The sequence below is a fragment of the Oncorhynchus gorbuscha genome, linkage group LG02, assembly GCF_021184085.1.
Source record: "Oncorhynchus gorbuscha isolate QuinsamMale2020 ecotype Even-year linkage group LG02, OgorEven_v1.0, whole genome shotgun sequence".
Classification (NCBI taxonomy): Eukaryota; Metazoa; Chordata; class Actinopteri; order Salmoniformes; family Salmonidae; genus Oncorhynchus; species Oncorhynchus gorbuscha.
Window position 1 is genome coordinate 51,789,764 of NC_060174.1, and position 21,783 is coordinate 51,811,546.

General features: G+C 40.3%; 1 protein-coding gene across 1 annotated transcript in view; it reads left to right on the forward strand.

Moving 5' to 3' along the window:
• The first annotated feature begins 2,470 nt into the window (after positions 1–2,470).
• LOC124004004 (alpha-1,3-mannosyl-glycoprotein 4-beta-N-acetylglucosaminyltransferase C-like) overlaps positions 2,471–21,783 on the forward strand; it is a 185,582-nt gene continuing 166,269 nt past the window's right edge. Inside the window, exon 1 of the mRNA XM_046312724.1 lies at positions 2,471–2,801. The gene's annotated coding sequence lies outside the window, so the exon portion shown is untranslated. The remainder of the gene's footprint in view (positions 2,802–21,783) is intronic.

Here is a 21,783-nt window from a genome sequence, read left to right on the forward strand (position 1 = left end):
TTACCGAAGCTGTGGCAGGGAGAACACTGTTTTATATGGTGAAATCCTATAGTGAGTGAGTTACTTTTGTGCCATCAATATCAGGTAAAGAACAATATTCTTAGTATTGCAAACAAAAATGATGATATTGAAAGCACAACATCAACTTAAAAATATTGATAGCAAAACTAAATAATGCAAGGACATTTTAAAATGCAAGAGCAAATGAATTGTACATGGATGCAAAAAAATACACTATATATGTGGACACCCCTTAGTAGTGAATTCTGCTATTTCAGCCACTTGTATCCAATCGAGCACACAGCCATACAATCTCCATGGACAAACATTGGCAGTAAAATGGAATTAAGGAAGAGCTCCGTGACTTTCAATGTGGCACCGTCATAGGATGCCCTTCCAGAGCCTCCCGGTCAACTGTAAGTGCGGTTATTGTGAAGTAGAAACATTTAGGACAACAACGGCACAACCACGAAGTGGTAGGCCACACAAGCTCACAGAATGGGACCACAGAGTGCTGAAAAGCCCGTAGTAAAAATCATCTGTCCTCAGTTGCAACACTCACTACAGAGTTCCAAATTACCTCTGGAAGCAACGGTAACACAATAACTGTTCATCGGGAGCCTCATGAAATGGGTTTCCATTGCCGAGCAGCCGCACACAAGCCTAAGATCACCATGCATAACACCTAGCGTCGGCTGGAGTGGTGTAAAGCTAGCCGCCATTGGCCTCTGGAAACATGTTCTCTGGATGAATCACGCTTCACAATCTGGCAGTCGAATCTGGGTTTGGCAGATGCCAGGACAACACTACCTGCCCCAATGCATTGTGCAAACTGTACATTTTGGTGGAAGAGGAATAATGGTCTGGGGCTGTTTTTCATGGTTCCAGTGAAGGATTGTTTTATTTTGTATATTATCCCCTTTATGAATTACGATCTTGTCTCATCACTGCAACTCCCCAACAGGCTAGGGAAATGCAAAGGTCAAGTCACGCTTCCTCCGTAACATGATCAACCAAACCCCGCTCCTTAACACCCACCCACTTAACCCAGAAGCCACCCACACCAACGTGTCAGAGGAAACACTGTTGAACTGACAGTCAGCCTGCAAGCGCCCGGCCCACCAGAAGGAGTCGATAGAGCGCGATGAGCCAAGTAAAGCCCCCCCGGCCAAACCCTCCCGAAAACCAATTGTGCACCACCCTATGGGAATCCCGGTCACGGCCGGTTGTGATACAGCCTGGGATGGAACCTTGGTCTGTAGCGGAGCCTCAAGCACTGTGATGCAATACTTTAGACCGCTGCGCCACTCAGGAGGCCTAAGTGAAGGGAAATCTTAAGGTTACAGCATACAATGGCATTCTAGACGATTCCATCCTTCAAACGTTGTTCAACTTTCCTGTTTCAGCATAACAATGCCCCCGTGCACAAAGCAAGGTCCACACTGTACAGAAATGGTTTGTGGAAGAAATTGACTGGCCTGCACAGAGCCCACACCTCAACTGCATCAAACACCTTTGGGATTAATTGGAACGCCGACTGCAAGCCAGGCCTAATCTCCCAACATCAGTGCCCGACCTTACTAATGCTCTTATGGAAAGCAGGTGGCTGCATACTTTTGGTCATGTAGTGTCGTTTTTAGTGATGATGCAATTAAATAAAATGCCTCACTCTTTCCTACAATTTCCCCTATCTTTGGTTATGTTACCCTGGCCTTTGCTTTCGCTGCCTATTATCCAGCGGTGGAAAAATTAGTCAAAAGTCATACTTGAGTAAAAGTAAAGATACCTTAATGGAAAATGACTCAAGTAAAAGTGAGTCACCCAGTAAAATACTTATTGAGTAAAAATCTAAAAGCATTTGGTTTTAAATATACTTCAATATCAAGCGTAAATGGAATTGCTAAAAGTGTTACTATTTTCAAATTCCTTATATTATACAAACCAGACAGCACAACTTTTAAAAATGTATTTATGGATAGCCAGGGGCACACTACAACACTCTGATATTAATTTACAAACCAAGCATTTGTGTTTAGTGAGTCCACCAGATCAGAGGCAGTAGGGATGGCCAGGGATGTTCTCTTGATAAGTGTGTACATTAGACCATTTTCCTGTCAAACTGTAACAAGTACTTTTGGGTGTCTGAGGAAGAAAAGAAAAAACGACTTGAGTAGTTTAAAGTATTTTTACTTAAGTACTTTACACTCTACTTGTGTCCAGTTGCAAGTGTTGATACATTTATTCGAGAAACATAGCACCCTGCATCCTACTGCTAGTTTACCAATGAAACCAGATGTGGCTGGAAGTGGTGCAAAACAATAAATTAGAGTTTGTCAAAAAATGTTTTCGCAAAGGTAGAAACTGTTACAAAGGATGAGATCGTATTACGACATGCTCCTGTCTGAGCGCGCGAAGCGTCACTATAGTCCACACGCCGCCTTCAGTTTATTCGCAGTCGAAGGGAGGAGAGCTAGATAATACGCAGCAGTGTATTGTAGTGGTGCTAGTGTAGCAGACTATTTGGGTTTCAGACTTTGTATAATTCTCGAATTCCTCCTGAGGGATAGAGACTATTTGGACACTGGGAACACGTCGGCGCACCTAGCCTACGGCAGCAATGAATTCACGCGGTTTCCGGTTCTTCGTCGCTATCTCTGAGCTGAAGAAGACTGTAACAGTATGTATAACGTTAGTAGCTAACTAGAGCAGTCGACTGTTTTCATACCTGGGTTTGCAGAAAAGTAAAGCATGACAACGTCCTCCGCGGGGTAAAACTACGACTGGCTATATTATGTTATGAGGTGAGTAACCTCTACATGTTTACTATAGCCTACAGTAATTGCTGCATTATTTTCCCGGATTTAGCCATATGTTCCCACGTTGTGGATCCTAACTGTGTAGCCTAATTCATTCTAAGAAATAATGCAATAAGATACCTTGATCCAATTGTCTACACACAAATAGAGCTACAAACTTGGTTGACTTCATATCCCTGGTTTGTCCTTTCAAAGAAAAACTTAAACTACTGTAAATTCAACTTCAACATGAATTCAAATGTCATTGTACATTTAAACGTTTGTGAATACATACTAGCCTACTGTATACTTATACTATGCCGTTTCATTAGAAGAAGCAACCTGTAACAATGTTACATCAAAGTACTGCCCTGACAGATGTCAGGTAAACTGTTTTGAGAAACTATGAGAGGAAATTACAGAGAGCACAATGGTAACTGAAAAACAAAATATATTCATCATTGTAGTAAGCATAATAGTTCATAAACTGTCATAGGTTTTCCTAATCTTGTAGAACAGCTCCTGTCCTGGGGTGAGCATGACAGCTCCATGGGTCCACAACCTGGTCTCAGTGCATTTTGTATTATTCTGGTCGTAAATCCAAGACAATCCATTTAGTACGATACGCTATATAAACAAAAGTATGTGGACATGCCTTCAAATGAGGGGATTTGGCTTTTTCAGCCACACCCGTTGCTGACAGGTGTATAAAATTGAGCACACAGCCATGCAATCTCCATAGACAAACATTGGCAGTAGAATGGCCTTACTGAAGAGCTCAGGGACTTTCAATGTGGCATCGTCATAGGATACCACCTTTCCAACAAGTCAGTTTGTCAAATTTCTGCCCTGCTGTTGTTGTGAAGAGGAAACCTATATGAGCAACAACGGGTCAACCTCGAAATGGTAGGCCACACGAGCTCACAGAACAAGAGCCGATTATCTCGGTTGCAACTCTCACTACTGAGTTCCAAACTCCCACTGGAAGCAACATCAACACAATAACTGTTCATCGAGAGATTAATGAAATGAGTTTCCATGGCCGAGCAGCTGCACACAAGCCTAAGATCACCAAGCACAATGTCACCATCTGGCAGTCCTACGGACAATTCAGGGTTTGACGGATGCCAGGAAAATGCTACCTGCCCCAATGCATATTGCCACCTGTAAAGTTTGGTGGAGGAAGAGTAATGGTCTGGGGCTGCTTTTCATGGTTCGGACAAGGCCCCTTAGTTCCAGTGAAGGGAAATCTTAAAGCTACAGCATGCAATGACATTATAGATGATTCTGTGCTTCCAACTTTGTGGCAACAGATTGGGGAAGGCCCTTTCCTGTTTCAGCATGACAATGCCCCTGTGCACAAAGCGAGGTCCATTCAGAAATGGTTTGTCGAGATCGGTGTGGAAGAACTTGACTGGCCTGCACAGAGCCCTGACCTCAACTCCATCGAACACCTTTCGGATGAATTGGAACACCGACTGCGAGCCAGGCCTAATTGCCCAACATCAGTGCGTGACCTCACTAATGCTCTTGTTCCTGACTGGAAGCCAGTCCCCGCAGCAATGTTCCAACATCTAGCGGAAAGCCTTTCTAGAAGAGTGGAGGCTGTTATAGCAGCAAAGTAGGGACAAACTCCATATTAATACCCATTATTTTTTAATGAGATGTCCAATGAGCAGGTGTCCATATATTTTTGGTCATGTAGTGTATGGTATGTATTAATTTGTGGATGTCCATCATCCATTTCGTATTATAGTTAGGTGTTCGTATTATAGTTAGAATTCTAGTTAGGTGGCTAACGTTAGCTAGCTGTCTAACGTTAGTTAGGCTAGGGGTTTGGGTTAGGGGTTGTGGTTAAGTTTAGGAGTTAGGTTAAAGGGTTAAGGTCAGGGTTAGGGTTAGGAGAAGTGTTAGCTAAAAAGGTTAAGGTCAGGGTTAGGGAAGGGTTAGTTAAAAGGGTTAAGTAACCGTCTGTCTTATGTAACCACACCAAATGTAACATATCATACCAATTCGAGTTACCCAAATTAACGTTTACTATGTTACCTCTAGTCTATGAGACCAGGTTGGGCTTCAGGGCCTGTGGCCAAACAGCTACTCATTACAGCTACAGACCATAGAGCAGAAGCAGCTCTGGTTTCTGTTGGCTGGAGAATGCATGGGGCTCATTATTAGGGGTCACTGTGAGTAGTGTATCATGATAAAACTTTGTTACTTAGACATACTGTAAGGTAAATGAAATAATTGTTTTATTCTTTATATATTACATAAATCAATAAGAGATCATTGAAAACATCCAATACAGCTGTATTACACGTTTTCTAGAAGAGTTGTCTCTTAGTGCTGTCTCCTAGCCTGTGATTGATTATTAAGCTCCCACATAAACTGTTCAGTTAGGTGTAGCGTCAGGCAATGATGAACATGATGCCTCATCACAATTTCAATCAACAGAGCTTCTCACATTTCATGTCAAATCAAAGCTATTCACAGAAATGTTGCAACACATTTCATATAAAAATATATAGTTAATTTAACACTAAAAGTTGCAGTTTCTCCTCTTTTTATATTAGCATATTTTATTACATTTACATTACATTTAAGTCATGTAGCAGACGCTCTTATCCAGAGCGACTTACAAATTGGTGCATTCACCTTATGACATCCAGTGGAACAGCCACTTTACAATAGTGCATCTAAATATTTTAAGGGGGGTGAGAAGGATTACTTTATCCTATCCTAGGTATTCCTTAAAGTGGTGGGGTTTCAGGTGTCTCCGGAAGGTGGTGATTGACTCCGCTGTCCTGGCGTCGTGAGGGAGTTTGTTCCACCATTGGGGAGCCAGAGCAGCGAACAGTTTTGACTGGGCTGAGCGGGAACTGTACTTCCTCAGTGGTAGGGAAGCGAGCAGGCCAGAGGTGGATGAACGCAGTGCCCTTATTTGGGTGTAGGGCCTGATCAGAGCCTGGAGGTACTGAGGTGCCGTTCCCCTCACAGCTCCGTAGGCAAGCACCATGGTCTTGTAGCGGATGCGAGCTTCAACTGGAAGCCAGTTGACATATGAAGACATATGTGTTTCCAAACAAAAATCAAGACTGACATTTTGTCCTACATATTCTAATTGTTGACTGTCCTAGTGTCCACAGACATTAGCCAGCTTGTGAGTAATCAAAGCAGCCATCGAGCTGAACTGGGTGGAGCACCAGTTATCCAGTATCTTTCCGTGAAAGGTTAGACAAATGCCATAAATAATTGTCCAGAGATGTTTCGTAATAATGTATCTTTCCAATGGCATGGCACTGTGATTATCTCAGGGGGATAAGGTCAGTGGGGCCAATTAATATCTAATCAGCCTTGCTTGCAGTGTTTGTGTGGACACCATCAAGCTTACTGTGACAGTAAGGATGTGAGACTGTGAGACAGTGAAAGTGTGTTTCTGGTTGCACCTCTTGTTTCTGTGTAGCCAGCAACTGCAAGTGTCCCAAATGGCACCATTTCCCTATATAGTGCACTGCTTCTATTCAAAGGTAGTGCAGCATATAGGGAATATGGTTTCATTTGGGAGACACAGTCTGTGTAAAGAGGCCTTAGAGCCAGCTGATGACAGACTGACTGTGTGAAAGAATGGACTGTGTCTGTGTGGACTCTGCCATGTTAAGGGGGATAGCTACATTAAGTGAAGCACCGATGCCAAGATGAGCAGCAGAAAGCAAGTCTACATCCCAAATGGCACCATATTCATTATTTAGTGCGCTTCTTTTGACCAGAACTCTCAAACTTAGTGCACTTTATATAGGGTTTAGGGTGCCATTTGGGACCACAGCCGAAGACTCGTAGTACTTGAGGCATGGATCCAGCTCCCATCTTGGTGGGATCAGAGATGCTGCTCTGATGGTGCTGGGTGGCTGTCAAATGCTTAGCTAGTTCACTGAGCATCATGCTGATGCAGGGCTTGAATTTCATGTTTGTAAAAGAGGGAGGAATCTAAAAAGAAACGGCTGTATGTAGGCCCCCCTTTGTATTGCCGCCCATGATTTTGTCTGTCTCGCTTCCAGTGTTTACTCAAGATTTGAGTCTTGAGTGGCGGTGTGGCTAAGCTTCCCAAAGCTGTATCCCGAGATGCAAGATTTTGAATAGACCCCCCCCCCCACACACACTTTTTCATCAAATCGACTTTTCATTAAGGTAGCAATTTTATTCCAATGTACATTTACTGCTGCAAATTGCATTTTCTTTGAAAGATTATCCTTTTGAATGAACCTTTCAATTGAAGACCTTCTTTTCAAACTTGTTGGCCTCGTGTTCTACCACAAGGTGTGACAGGGTGTGAGTCAACTGGCATTTCTTTTGTTCCCATAAAACGGATGGAAGTAATTTTCTGGGAGATGCTATAGTGTTGGAGACATCCCATAAAGGGTGCAAGTGTTTATGGCCTCATAAAGTTCCTTTTTTTCTGCTGTTTGACATCAAAAGGGTGTTTGTTGATATCGTCTGACAGGCAATTAACAGTGTGCTAGTCCAAGACATTCCAATAGGGAGAATGATAATTAGATGTCCATTTTGTTATCCACTGTAAATGTGACAGGAGGGCTCATAGTTGTCAAACTGCTGGCACTGGGGAATTAGGATGAAGTCTGCGAGGGAATTGAGAGGCACGTGGATTTTTTATCTGTTCTTCTGATCTTCTTTACTTTTCATCAGGCAGTCTGAGATTCTGAATATATTTTCAATAAAACAAAAATTGCTGTCCAACATCATTGGTATGCTCAATGGATCATTTTACATCTCGAAAAGTTTACTTTTGACCACTTTCACCCACAATTCCCTAGTTTTAAAGTTCTCATCATGTCCTCCAGAGATCTTGCACATCATGTGGCTCATGCTTATGGTAAAGACCGCTGTAGTTTATTCAGTCTTATTTTTATGACTGCATAATTCTGTCACAAGAGAATTTAGCTTGAGTGAGAAAAGTAATCTGCATCAGCTGGAGCTGTGCACTAGATGATAAAGAATATTTGGAAAATATCAGGAGTTGAGATAGTAAAATGGTGGCCAAATGTTCTCATTATTTTCTGTTAAAAATGAGTCTCTATCACCATTGCTGCATTTCTGCATTGATCTGAGTGCTATTGTCATGAGGGAAAGTTGTTCTGAAGCTTGTGCTCTTTTACCATCGTTATAATGTAATGTGCTGTGAGTCACGGATGTGTTGTTATTTGTTCTACTGGCATCGTTGATGGCGTAGGGGGAACTGTAAGGAGAGAAGCTTGTTAAAAAAATATGGAGTGTGGAGGGAGAAATGAGAGGCAAGTCAATGAGTGGCAGGGAGGGCAGAAACAGCTAGTGACACTTTTGGTGAGGAGTTGGGCTGTGAGATAGGGAGGGGATTGCGAGAGAGAGGGAGAAAGAGAGATAGCACGGCTACTGATTGCCATTGTTTAAAGCAGTTTTTTGAGACAACCTAGATACCACATAACGTTCTGAGAACCAAATATTTCGTAGAGCTTGGTGAGTGTGTGTGGTTGTCCTATGGGTATTTTGTATACAGCCTTCCCACAACCTTCTGGAAATGGTGCAGGATAGTTAGTTTGGCTTTGGAACATTCTCAGCACATTTAAAGAACATGACAAAATAACGCTATTTTATTGGTATTTCATTACTTTAAAATAATATTTCCTTAAAGTTTCAACATGGTTACATTTAATACATTTTTTGGTAATGTTCTAGGAACGTTCTCCAACTGGTTTGACATTGGGAATGTTCTCAAATAGTTAAGAAACAACATTCTTTTGTAGGAATTTCAGTACTTCAGCATAACGTTTCCTACAGGTTTCCTCATTGTTCTATTTAATGTAATGTTCTTATCATTATGAAAATGTTCCATAACAACCACAAGAAAACATTAGTAATGTTCAAAGAACTTTCTAAGAAAGAATGTTAAAAAAAACATACATTCTGTTCTCAGCGTCAACAAAACTCTATCTTCTATCTTGTTAAGTGTGTTCAGGTGTGTTGGCCACGCTCACTAATTGGCACACCTGATCTTAATGAGTGCATGCTTCCTTTGAAATGGGGTCTGTTTGAATAGACTAAACTGAACAGCTTTGCATGAGTTTAAAAAAACATGGCAAGTTAGCTCCATCCTGGTGGTGCAGTGGACTACTTCCATGGATAGACAACAGAAGATCATAGATTCAAATCTCTCTGTTGCCGGGCCAAAATAAAAATAATACATGTGTTTGCATGACTAATGCCTAAGCAAAGTAATTTCCATGTGTCCTATCTGTGCTTGGAGTTCAAAACAGTTCATCCAAAGTTATTGAAACGTCCAGTGAATGTTTTAAGGGAGTTATCCAAAAACCTCCAAATAACCTTAACATTTCATTGAAAACATTCACACAATTTTGAAAAATTTCTCAGAAAGTTATTTAATTACCTTCAAATAATCTAGCATTTTGGTTCTCAAAACTTTAATAAAACCTCCCAGTAAAACTTTCAGGGGACCATAGTAAAAGGTTCTCAGAACCCCCCTGCAACCTAAAAATGAACGTTCCCAGAATATTTCATTTCGGTTCTCAGAACGTTTAAAAAACATTCAATTTTACTGGTCAGGAAACTTATGGCTTCCTTCCCAGAACCAATGAGAAACCTAAAACATAAGATACCACAACTTCCAAGGAACCAAATGTGCTAGCTGGGAATGATTTTCTCTTGTGTGAGTCTTGGAGATCATTTAAACTGGTGGCAGCATGCAGTACAGAGCATCTCCCTCATGCTTCTCAGACAGCCACAGACAGAAGAACAAGCAGAGAAAGATACTTCTTAAACATACAGCAGTACAACAGGCAGGTGAGTGTAGCTGCCTGTAGCTGGGCTATTTCAGGGTTTGCTATGTAAAGCTAGAGTATAATATTTGCTCTCTCTGCTGCTAGCAACTTCGGATGATCACAATCTCTCTTTTCAGCATGCTGTTTTGTGTTGTTGTTAGAGGTAGACCTAGAGGCAAATCTCATGGTCTTTCTATGCCACTCTCTGTGCATCTTTCTCTCTATCTCTCACTGTCACTCTCCCTTCTGCCTCTCTCGGTCTCATTCTTGCTGTCACTGTCTGTCATTTTTGTACCTGCCTCTCTTCCTCCATCTCTCCCATCGCTGCACTCCTCCTTGACAGTGAGTTGTCTCGCCTCGTGTACTCAGGATGTGTGGTTTGGTTGAATTAACCAATTTCAAGTGTGGGGGGGGGGGGTCAGTCAGGACCGCTGAATGTGGTTCGCCTGCCGTGTGGTGTGTGCTGTACAGTATGCTACATGTGTTGTATTTCTCCAACTTTTGCAGTGTATTGCCACACAGCACTTCATGTCAAGGCTTTCTAACAGTAACTACCTACCCCACCACATTGGCAGCCTTACAACAAAGCTATGTCTCATTCTAACCATTTAGGGCTGGTATCCAGATTTTCATACTTTCATACTGTTTCTATACCATACAGGGGTATACGGTATTACCCAATGTGCACACACGGGGCACTACCCCCCCCCCCTGCAATATTTTTTTAAATGTAAAAAATATGAATATCATACAGTTTGTATTTTCAAATACCCCTGTATACGATATAGACAGCCCAAGCATATATTCGACACGCTGGTAAGCAGGGTTGGGGTCAATTTGTATTTTCTTAATTCAATTCAAAACAATGAATTAGAATAGAACTAGAATTGGCCACACCCGACAGGAAGCAGCATTTGATTTGAATGAAACATGAAAGTCTCAATCATTTGACACATTTTTTTTATCAAAAGAATTCAAATATTAGTTTGATTATAACTCGTAGATTTCCGTTTTTTTATTTGTCATGAGATTAGATTGTTTCCTTCCATACTGCAGTGTTTGATCTAATGCATTCTAGGAAATGTATTCTGATATTTAAAAACATGACGGGAATTATGAATTATTATAGACAACCCACAAGATGATCTTAGAATATTTCCAGACCACTGTAAATATTTGTAATTGTTTTTGGAGCATGAGTTTTATTAAATTTCACTGAATTTCTACTTTCTTCCTTTCATTCAAATTCAATTAAAATTCTGCTGACTGGGGTGTGGCCAATTCAAATTTAATTCAAATTCGAGAAATTAATTCAAATTAAAGAGCAATTTGTTCAATTCAGAATTGACCCTGCTGTTAATTTTTTTTAAGGAGAAGGTGCGTGTCACTCCAAAACCACATGCACAGCTATAGCCTCATGTACAAAATTGCAGCTGCGGGGGGCACACAATGCCATAGTCTCCTATTGTGACTCATACATAACATTCTGGTGTGCTCAAGGCGTCAGTCTACACCCACTGGGCACACGAGTCAATTCAATGTCTATTTCATTTTGGTTCAGCATAATTCAATTTAAATGACTTGGAAACAACGTTGATTCAACCAGTGTGTGCCCAGTGGGCAGTTGGGAGTGGAGCTGTCAAGATTACTCATAATTAAACAATGAATGCACTGTTGGCGTGTTTTAATGGCTGGAATGAATGATGTTTTCCTTAGCATTATTGCATACTATTGTCTGTCTGCTCATTGTGAGGAACTACCATGCCTGCAAGGGCTGGAAATTGCCAGGGACCTCACGATATGATATTATCACGATACGAAGGTACCAATATGATATGTATTGCTATTCTCACAATTCTATATGTATTAGGGCTTAGGGCTGTCCCTGACCAAAAAAAATGAAAATGTGTGTGTTTTAATCAAATCAACTTTATGCACTGAGCTTGTCTGATGCTTTAAGCAAACTGTTTGATCAATTGATTAAGACACTGGAGGGAGTCCGATCGCAATTGATTTGATTGTGCCGGGCCTGGCTCAGACTTGCTGCACTGTGTTTAAAAGAAAAAACAGTGAGTGACTGTTGTCTCTCCTCCATTCTGCAGTGCCCACCATAGAACATCAACAGTGTGGATTGCACTGTCTGTGTTGCTGAAGCTGCAACATAATTACAGGCATTTTTGACTGAAAAGTTATGTTACCGAAATCCCTTATTTGTATAGGAAAAGCATTCCCTATTCTTTCAACCCTTGCTCTGTTTGTGAAAAATGTACAGTATTGTTCACGTGCATGCAATGCATAGGACCTGACCTGTAGCATAGCATATCATAATCACAACAATAAATTGGTTATAACAAACTTTGAACACTAACACCTGACAGCAAAATGAATGCAGAGGATGTGACAAATAAATTAGAAATGGGGGAATGTTTTGTGGTTGCTAAGCGTGTAACGGGGAATTCAGATGTGTCAAATAAATCTGACTGTGGAAAATACTGGAGATCAAGATAAATAAGGTAAGGAGAAAGCACTGTGTGCATATTATGTGTGCCAAACAGGTGCTGTTCGATAACAATATCATTTTTCTGAATGTTTGGAACAATGTAAACAACACTAAATAAAAAATACCAGAGATGTGTAAAGTATTTAATACAGCACAGCAAAGATTAAAAACGGCATAATTTGTTTATTCAATGTGGTTGCGTGAGGCTTGGTGCTCACGGAATCAGCAGGTTATTAAACAAACAATCAAAAACAGGCAACAGAACCAGGATCTGTCTTATTTCTGTAGAGATATATGGTTTATTTATCAATCCAGGCACATTTAACAGTTAGGCTATTGATTATACAGTAGACATAAATAAGTTGGTTTTCTCTCTCCTCACTTTTCTTAGACAATTAAGGCAAGGGCTGTTTTCTCTTCTAACTCCGCCGCATTGTTCTCAACACCAATATGCGGGTTAACTTTGCTATTATGCATGTAGTAGCATGGTCTAGGAAATGGCACCAGTTCGACAGCGCACCGATGTGTTTCAGAACCGCGGACAGCGACCACTTTCCAACACGGGAGAAAGAGCATTTGTTCTAAAATAATATAACTTTTATTTGTGTTGCACCATTGTTCTTATATAATATAACCATATACAATTTCAGTAGCACATCTTGGACTGTGCCATCCCCACGACCCCCACAATGGATCAGTCCATTCAGACAGGCTCGAATCAGACAGGTGTCTTGTACACCATGAATTGTTAATTAAAAAATGTTTTTTTTTTTGCTACTGCTCGACTAAAGAAATCTTGGTCGACCATCAGCCTATCGAGCAAACAATTGACCAGTCGAGCAAACAATTGATGGCGTCAGCCTTAATGTTGATTAGATACTGCAAATTTGATGTTCCAAACATCTGTTCGATGCTAATGCAGAACGCCATAGGATGTTTTTGTGTTGGTTAAGGGCAGTCAGGTCTGGAGAGAACCACAGGCTATATCTGTTCCTGGTTCTACATTTCTTGAATGGGGCATACTTATTAAAGTTGGTGAGGAAGGCATTTAAATACAAAAAAACAGGCATCCTCTTCTGATGGGATGAAGTCAATATCCTTCCAGGTCGATTAGAAAGGCCTGCCCACTGAAGTGTTTGAGCAAGGTTTTTTAGAGAGTTGTATTTTTAAAAGTAGAAGTTCAAATTGTTTGGGTACAGCGACCTGGATAGTAAGGACAGAAGTCTGCAGGCTATATCTGCAGTAGATGGCAACACCTCCCCCTTTGGCCGTTCTATCTTGTCTGAAAATGTTGTAGTTAGGGATGGAGATTTCAATAAAGGTTAAATAAATAACAAATTATATAAGAAGAAAAATATCAGAGTTTTGGCGCAGGTACAGCAGACTAGCGCTACCTAACGCAAAAAAAATTGGTTGCGTTAGTTTGGACAAATCTACTCATTCAATGGTTTTTCTTTATTTTTACTATTTTCTACATTGTAGACAAATAGTGAAGACATCAAAACTATGAAAAAACATATGGACTCAATTTTCTTTTAAACAAATCAAAACATATTTTAGATTCTTCAAAGTAGCCACCCTTTGCCTTGATGACAGCTTTGCACACTCTTGGCATTCTCTCAACCAGCTTCACCTGGAATGCTTTTCCAACAGTCTTTAATGAGTTCCCACATATGCTGAGCACTTGTTGGCTGCTTTTCCTTCACTCTGCGGTCCAACTCATCCCAAATCATCTCAATTGTGTTGAGGTCAGATGATTGTGGAGGCCAGGTCGTCTGATGTATGTTTGGGTCATTGTCCTTTTGAAAATCAAATGAGAGCCCAATTAAGCGCAAACCAGATGACATGGCTTATCACTGCAGAATTCTGCGCTAGTCATGCTGCTTAAGTGTGCCTTGAATTCTAAGTAAATAACAGACAGTTTCACCAGCAAAGCACACCCACACCATCACACCTCCTCCTCCATGCTTCACGGTGGGAACCATGACATGCAGAGATCACCCGTTCACCTACTCTGTGTAGCACAACGACACGGCGGTTGGAATCAAACCTCTTAAATTTAGACTCATCAGACCAAAAATACAGATTTCAACCAGCTTAATATCCAATGCTCGTGCAAGTCTTTTCTTTATATTGGTGTCCTTTAGTAGTGGTTTCTTTGCAGCAATTCGACCATGAAACCCTGATTCACGCAGTCTCCTCTGAACAGTTGATGTTGAGATTTGTCTGTTACTTGAACTCTGTGAAACATTTATTTGGGCTGTAATCTGAGGTGAATGGACTTATCCTCTGCAGCAGAGGTAACTCTGGGTCTTCCTTTCCTGTGGCTGTCCTCATGAGAGCAAGTTTCATCATAGCGCTTGATGGTTTTTGCGACTGCACTTGAAGAAACTTTCAAAGTTCTTGAAATTATCCGGATTAACTGACCTTTATGTCTTAAAGTAATGATGGACTGTCTTTTATTTTTGCTTATTTGAGTTGTTCTTGCCTTAATATGGACATGGTATTTTACCAAATAGGGTTATCTTCTGTATCCCACCCCTACCTTGTCACAACACCACTGATTGGCTCCAACACTAAGAAGGAAAGAAATTCCACAAATTCCACTTAACAAGGCACACCTGTTAATTGAAATGCATTCCAGGTGACTACGTCATGAAGCTGGTTGAGAGAATGCCACGAGTGTGCAAAGCTGTCAACAACGCAGAGGTTGGCTACTTTGAAAAATCTTATATCAAATATATATTGATTTGTTGAACACTTTTCTTTTGGTTATTACATGATCCAAACGTGGTATTTCTTCACAATTATTCTACAATGTAGAAAATAGTAAAATAAAGAAAAACCCTTGAATGAGTAGGTGTGTCCAAACTTTTGACTGGTGTGTGTGTGTGTTTGTATGTGTATGCTAAGAAGTGTAATGGCTCAGAATGGGACTAAGTGAAGCGTATGGGTGTCTGCCAAGGACTGGATGAACAGCTGATCTGCTTGGAGGTGCAGGAGATTTATGACCCCCCAGAACAAAGCGGTGTCTGCCGAGGAACTATAAACCATAAATCACACAGAACTGGGTCAGACCGGGTCAGCAGCTCCTCTCATCTGTGTGGGTGGCTTGTACCTGTGTGTGTGTTTTAAGTGTTTTTAATGCTTTCCACTGAAAAGTGATCTCCCTGTCTCTGATGTTTTGTTGACATACACTACCGTTCAAAAGTTTGGGGTCACTTAGAAATGTTTTTGAAATAAATATTTTTTTGTCCATTAAAATAACAATAATAACAACATAAAATTGATCAGAAATGCAGTGTAGACATTGTCAATGTTGTAAATTACTATTTTAGCTGGAAACGGCAGATTTTTTATTGGGATAGGTGTACAGAGGCCTGTTATCAGCAACCATAACTCCTGTTTTCCAATGGCACATTGTGTTGTGTTAGCTAATCCAAGTTTATAATTTTAAAAGGCTAATTGATCATTAAAAAACAATTTTGCAATTATGTTAGCACAGCTGAGAACTGTTGTTCTGATTAAAGAAGCAATTAAACTGGCCTTTAGACTAGTTGAGCATCAGTATTTGTGGGTTCGATTACAGGCTCAAAATGTCCAGAAACTTGTCAGCCAATTCTTTTTCTCAGAAATGAAGGTTATTCCATGCAAGAAATTGCCAATAAACTGAAGATCTCGTACAACGCTGTGTACTACCATCCTCTACTGATGGCATGAAGTCAATATCCTTCCAGGTCGATTAGAAAGGCCTGCTACTACATTTCACATAACAGCGCAAACTGGCTCTTATCAGAATAGAAATAGGAGTGGGAGGCCCCGGTGCACAACTGAGCAAGAGGTGTCTAGTTTCAGAAACCGACGCCTCACAAGTCCTCAACTGGCAGCTTCATTAAATAGTACCCGCAAAACACCAGTTTCAACGTCAACAGTGGAGGCGACTGCGGGATGCTGGAACACAGGAGTGATTGTTGCTGATAATGGGCCTCTGTACGCTCATGTAGATATTCCATAAAAAATCTGCAGTTTTCAGGTACAGTAGTCATTTACAACATTAACAATGTCTACACTGTATTTCTGAACAATTTCATGTTATTTTAATTGTCCAAAAATTGATTAATTGTTTCAAAAACAAGGACATTTTTCAGTGACCCCAAACTTTTGAATGGTAGTGTAGATTCATGTGGTTTCTCGAGTGGCTTCTGTATTTTCCAGAGGAAGATTTGAGCTTTTGTGTGTATTACGGACGTATACGATGCTGTGTTCCATGTGGATCACAGTGGTTCATGTTCCTTTAATTAATATTGTAACCTTGCTTTCCTGAAGTCTTTGCTGTCTAGATATATTCTGTGTAATAATTGCAAAATGTTTAGGTGTCAATCAAAGCTGATTATTTATTATCTTGTTCTAAATGTCACTGGCTTTTTTTATTACCTCAAACTATTTTCTGCTAATTCTATTATTAACCTTCATTCATCCAACCTTTATCGAGGCTTTCCACTGACATGAAGCATGTATTTTGATATAGACTGTAATATCTTAATGGCAAATTATGTTTTCGGTTTAGTGTAAGGTTGTAATTGAACTAGCAAAGTATTTGCCTGTCTGTGTCTTTCAATGCTATGGTGGTTGGTTTAATATGGTCAATACGTCTGCTGTGCCTATGGGGATCAAGGCTAAAGGTGAAACATGTATTTATGCAAAGGTAGTGAGGGCGATCATGCCATTGACATGCTTTCATTTTACTTTAATATACAGAACTAAAAAAATCTAAATCCCTTATTGACTTGTTTCCAACATTTCAGAGACACACACATGTCAAGGCAAAGTAGCCTGAAATGGGTATCCAGGGCAATTCATTTCTAGAGTTGGTGTAATTTCAGGAACCTATTTCAGTAAGTCATTTTTAAAAAGCTGGGATGAATATAGAGATAAATAATCTGTGTCAGGAATAGCAAGTGGGAAGAGAAAAAGATGGATCTTAATTTAGTTTGTAGTGTTAGTGTTGCTCAAAGAGGCATTGAGTAGCTGCTGGAAGTCAAACAATTGCAAATGCCTACCTGTATTTAGGAATGGAACTTATATTGTCAAATTGATCTCCAAATTCGAGCACGTGTGAGATGGCGCAGTCGAGATGGCGCAGTCGAGCAAAATTAAACATCTTTGAGCAAGCAAACACTGAGTCGAGAGCACAGAGGATTGGTCCTGCGAGCAGAGGATGAGTGCTGCAAGAGCACAGACCAGTCGAGAGATCAGAGGATGTGTTCCGCGAGCAGACAAGCCAAACTTGAGAGCTTGCAGGCGTGACTTTGGGCGAGCAGAACATTATTGTTGCAGATCAAAAAGAAAATATCTGAATCCAAAAATATTGAGCCGTAAGCAAAGAAACATGGTTCAAGCATGTAAAAATTATTTAAAGCATTGTTCACCTAAAATAATCACATGGCTTTGTCCAGTTTTCTCTCTCTCAAGTCTTTGCACCTTCGAGGTTTCAATTATTAATTGTTTTGATTGGATTTCAGGTTGGTGTGGTTGGGCTTAGAGGCAGGTGTTTTTCTAGAAACCTTAGATTGGTCATTTTCACTGGAGTGATGGACGAACGAACACGTACTTTCCCTTGGCCAGTCCAGTGTTGTGTGATTGGTCTGCATGCCGTCTTCTTTGGTGCATGACGTCAAACAGATTTGCTTCAGAGCCGTCGGTTTAGCTAGCTACATACTCTCATTGGCTAGCTAGCATTCTGTTTTGTAAGATATGTTTGTATATTGTGTTAGATTTGTTGTTTTATAAAAGTAAATCAACATGTTCAGCCAACTAGCCGGCTTGAACAGTAAGCACCAAACGACTTGGGAAAACCAGCTTCAACTTGATATATAAGCAAAGTAATTGGAAAATAAGTTAAATATCTTCTAATCCTCTAGTGGACTCTACTTGCTGAAGTTAGCTAGATAGCTAATTACTTGTTAGCCAGCAAAGTTTGTCTGTATGACGAAAAGCAAACAGTCAGCTCTAGCTAGGTAACACAATTTTCTTAACTTTTCCACAAAGTGTATGTTATGTGTTTTCTTGATATGAGGGTGTTAAACCTCAATGCATTAAACACTAGGTCCTGGACATTATTTCATATAGCTAAATATAATTATTCCATTGTTGGGAATAACATGTGGGTACACCTATTTTACAGAAAGTGCAGGAAATTAAATGAAGGCAGGATCCAATATTTGTGGTATTTATTCCTCCCAAGGGCACTCACAGCATATGGGGATTTTGAATTATATAGAGACATGAAGGGGAAAACCTGCTACATCAATACAATACATAACCAGTGCCAAATAATATAATGTATACTGAAATGTATCTGATTAACCAGCTAAACGCAGGTTAACATGTCATCATGGTACACACATAATTCAAAGGAGGACTGAGGACAAAGCAACATCATGTATTCACCAAACATTTAACAGAGGAAAACATATTTGTTTTATCGTAATTATCTGATTGGGAACTACCATTGTCTATCAAATTACATTTGGCATTGGACGTTTTATTGAGTACAGGCAGTAATACAGGAATCAAATTGCATAGGAAGTCTCATCGGATCAGATGTTAGCCAATAAAAAATAAAAAATAAAATCTGTGGAAAGAGCACAAGTAGAACAAAGATAGAAGTGCAACCAGATAACAAATGTATCATTCAACATAAGATTCCACCTAAAACAATGACACTGTACCGCTTGCCTGATGGTAGGAGGGCAAACAGGAATTTAAAGCTGGGCACATGCTCCACCTCAATGCCATCAATGAGAACTGGGGAGTCAGTTAAGAACAAATTCTTATTTTCAATGACGGCCTAGGAACAGTGGGTTAACTGCCTGTTCAGGGGTAGAACGACAGATTTGTACCTTGTCATCTCGGGGGGTTGAACTTGCAACCTTCCGGTTACTAGTCCAACGCTCTAACCACTAGGCTACCCTGCCGCCCCATGTACTTGCACTTTATCTATGGCAATTTGAATGCACAAAGATACCGGAATGAGATCCTGAGGCCCGTTGTCGTGCCTTATCATTCGGAAACATAAGGTGATGGCAGCAGATGAATGGCACGACAACGGGCCTCGGGATCTCATTCCGGTATCTCTGTGCATTCAAATTGCCATATATAAAGTGCCCCATGTCACAAGGATCGGTTCACAATTCCTGAAAGTTGAAAGTGTCCCAGTTGTTCCATTTGCCTGCTTACTCACTAGACATGTCACCCATTGAGCATGTTTGAGATGCTCTGGATTGACATATACGACATCGTGGTCCAGTTCGCGCCAATATACAGCAACTTCACACAACCATCAGAGGAGTGGGACAACATTCCACAAGCCACAATCAACAGCCAAATCAACTCTGTGCGAAGGTGATGTGTCACACTGCATTAGGCAAATGGTGGTCACACTAGATACTGACTGGTTTTCTGATCCCCACCATACCTTTTTTAAGGTATCATATCTGTATTCACAGTAATGTGAAATCCATAGATGGGGCCTAATTAATTCATTTAATTTGACTGATTTCCTTATATCAACTAAGTTAATACAATCTTTGAAATGGTTGCATGTTGGTTTATATTTTTAGTCAGTATAGCTAAACACACTGTTCCAAGCAGCAGCGCTAGCTCAAGTGAAACCGTGGAAGAAAGTAGACAGGTCAAAATATCGTCAATTTCATGAAACACTTCAGTTTCACCTCAAATAATAACATGAAACCAGCTCATTTACAACCGCACCTCAATACCAAGCATCTTTCTTGTGTGGGTAAGAAATCAGAATTTTTCTATTGAAAGCTGTCAGAATTTAAGGGAAGTAATGAGAAATTAAAGAAAGTGACACAGTCAACCAAATCATTGGATGCTTCATTTGCTGTGTTGCTACTTGCGGCTAAGTCAAAAAGCCATTCACAAAGAAGGTTAACCCTGACATTGACTTTATCTTGTCCAGGCAGACCTCTGTATCACTGACTGTTTGTTAGGCTCTGTGATAGGACTGAGTATCACCAACTACTGCTTCACACCGATGTCAGTTGGCTATCCAGAGGGAAAACACTACAAAGGTGTTTTGAGCTGTGTGCCGAAGTAAGGGATTTTCTGTCTGAGCACTCACACTCCTTGTGGATGTGTTCGAGGACACAGACTGTGAAGCCTGCCTTGCCTTTCTTGCTGATGTGTTCAGCAAACTGCACAACCAGAATCTAACTCTGCAAGGTAAAGACACACATTCTAAACATGTATGACAAAGTGTGTGGATTCATGAAGAAGATCAAACTCTGGGGGAGGAAATGTGAAGATGGGGATATAAGTTGTTTCCTGCAGCAGCACCTACCTTTCTACAGCTGATGTTGTAAGAGCTCCTATGGTGAAAATAGTAAGCTCACATTTATCCGAACTCAACAGTGAGTTACAACTCCTACTTCCATGGCATTGAAAATAAGTCTTCCAAACTTATATATATTTTTATCTACGATTGACAGTACCAACAACAACACACAGAAGAGTTAATGCAAAAAGGGTCAATGCTGATAGTCTGGGTAGCTTGGTCGGTTAACTAACTATTTAGCATTCTTGGAGGTAGATGCTGTTCAGGGTCCTGTTGGTTCCAAACTTGGTGCATGGGTGCCGCTTGCCATGCGGTAGCAGAGAGAACAGTCTGACTTGGGTGGCTGGAGTCTTTAACAATATTTAGGGCCTCCTCTGATACCGCCTGCTATAGAGGTCCTGGATGGCAGGGAGTTCGGCCCCAGTGATGTACTGTCACAGTTCTGGTGTGATGTGGAGAAGGAATATCCTAATTTGGGGTTTACATGCACTGAATGAACTGCTGCCCTTTGGATCTTCATACTTCATAACATTTTCATTCATGACCCTAATCAAGACCAAGCACAGGAACAGACTCGACATTGAGAAAAGCCTGATCACTGCTGTTGCTAAACTTCCCCCAAGACTGACAGAGCTTATGAGTGAGAGAGCGAGTCAAGTTTCTCATTGATTGGTGAGTTATAATGTTTCATAAATATGGGTTACATGTATTGGGCATTGGTGTAAAGTACTTAAGTAAAAAATACTTTAAAGTACTACTTGAGTAGTTTTTTGGGGTATCTGTACTTTACTATTGATATTTTTGACAACTTTTAAAAGTTTTATTCCACTACATTCATAAAGACAATAATGTACTTTTTACTCCATTAATTTTCCCTGACACCCAAAAGTACTCGTTACACTTTGAATGCTTAACAGGACAGGAAAATGGTCCAATTCACGCACTTATCAAGAGAACATCCCTGCCCATCCCTACTGCCTCTGACTTGGCAGACTCACAAAACACAAATGCTTCATTTGTAAATTATGTCTGTGTTGAGAGTGTCCCTAACTATCCGTAAAAAAAACAAAAACATTTTTCCATCTGGTTTGCCTAATATAAGAAATTTGAAATGATTTGTACTTTTACTTTTGATACTATATATTTGAAATTACATTTACTTTTGATACTAAAGTATATTTAAAATTAAATACTTTTAGACGTTCTAACTCCAGTAGTATTTTACTGGGTGACATTCACTTTTACTTGTGTCATTTTCTGTTAATGTATCTTGACTTTCTATGACAATTGGGTACTGTATGTGCA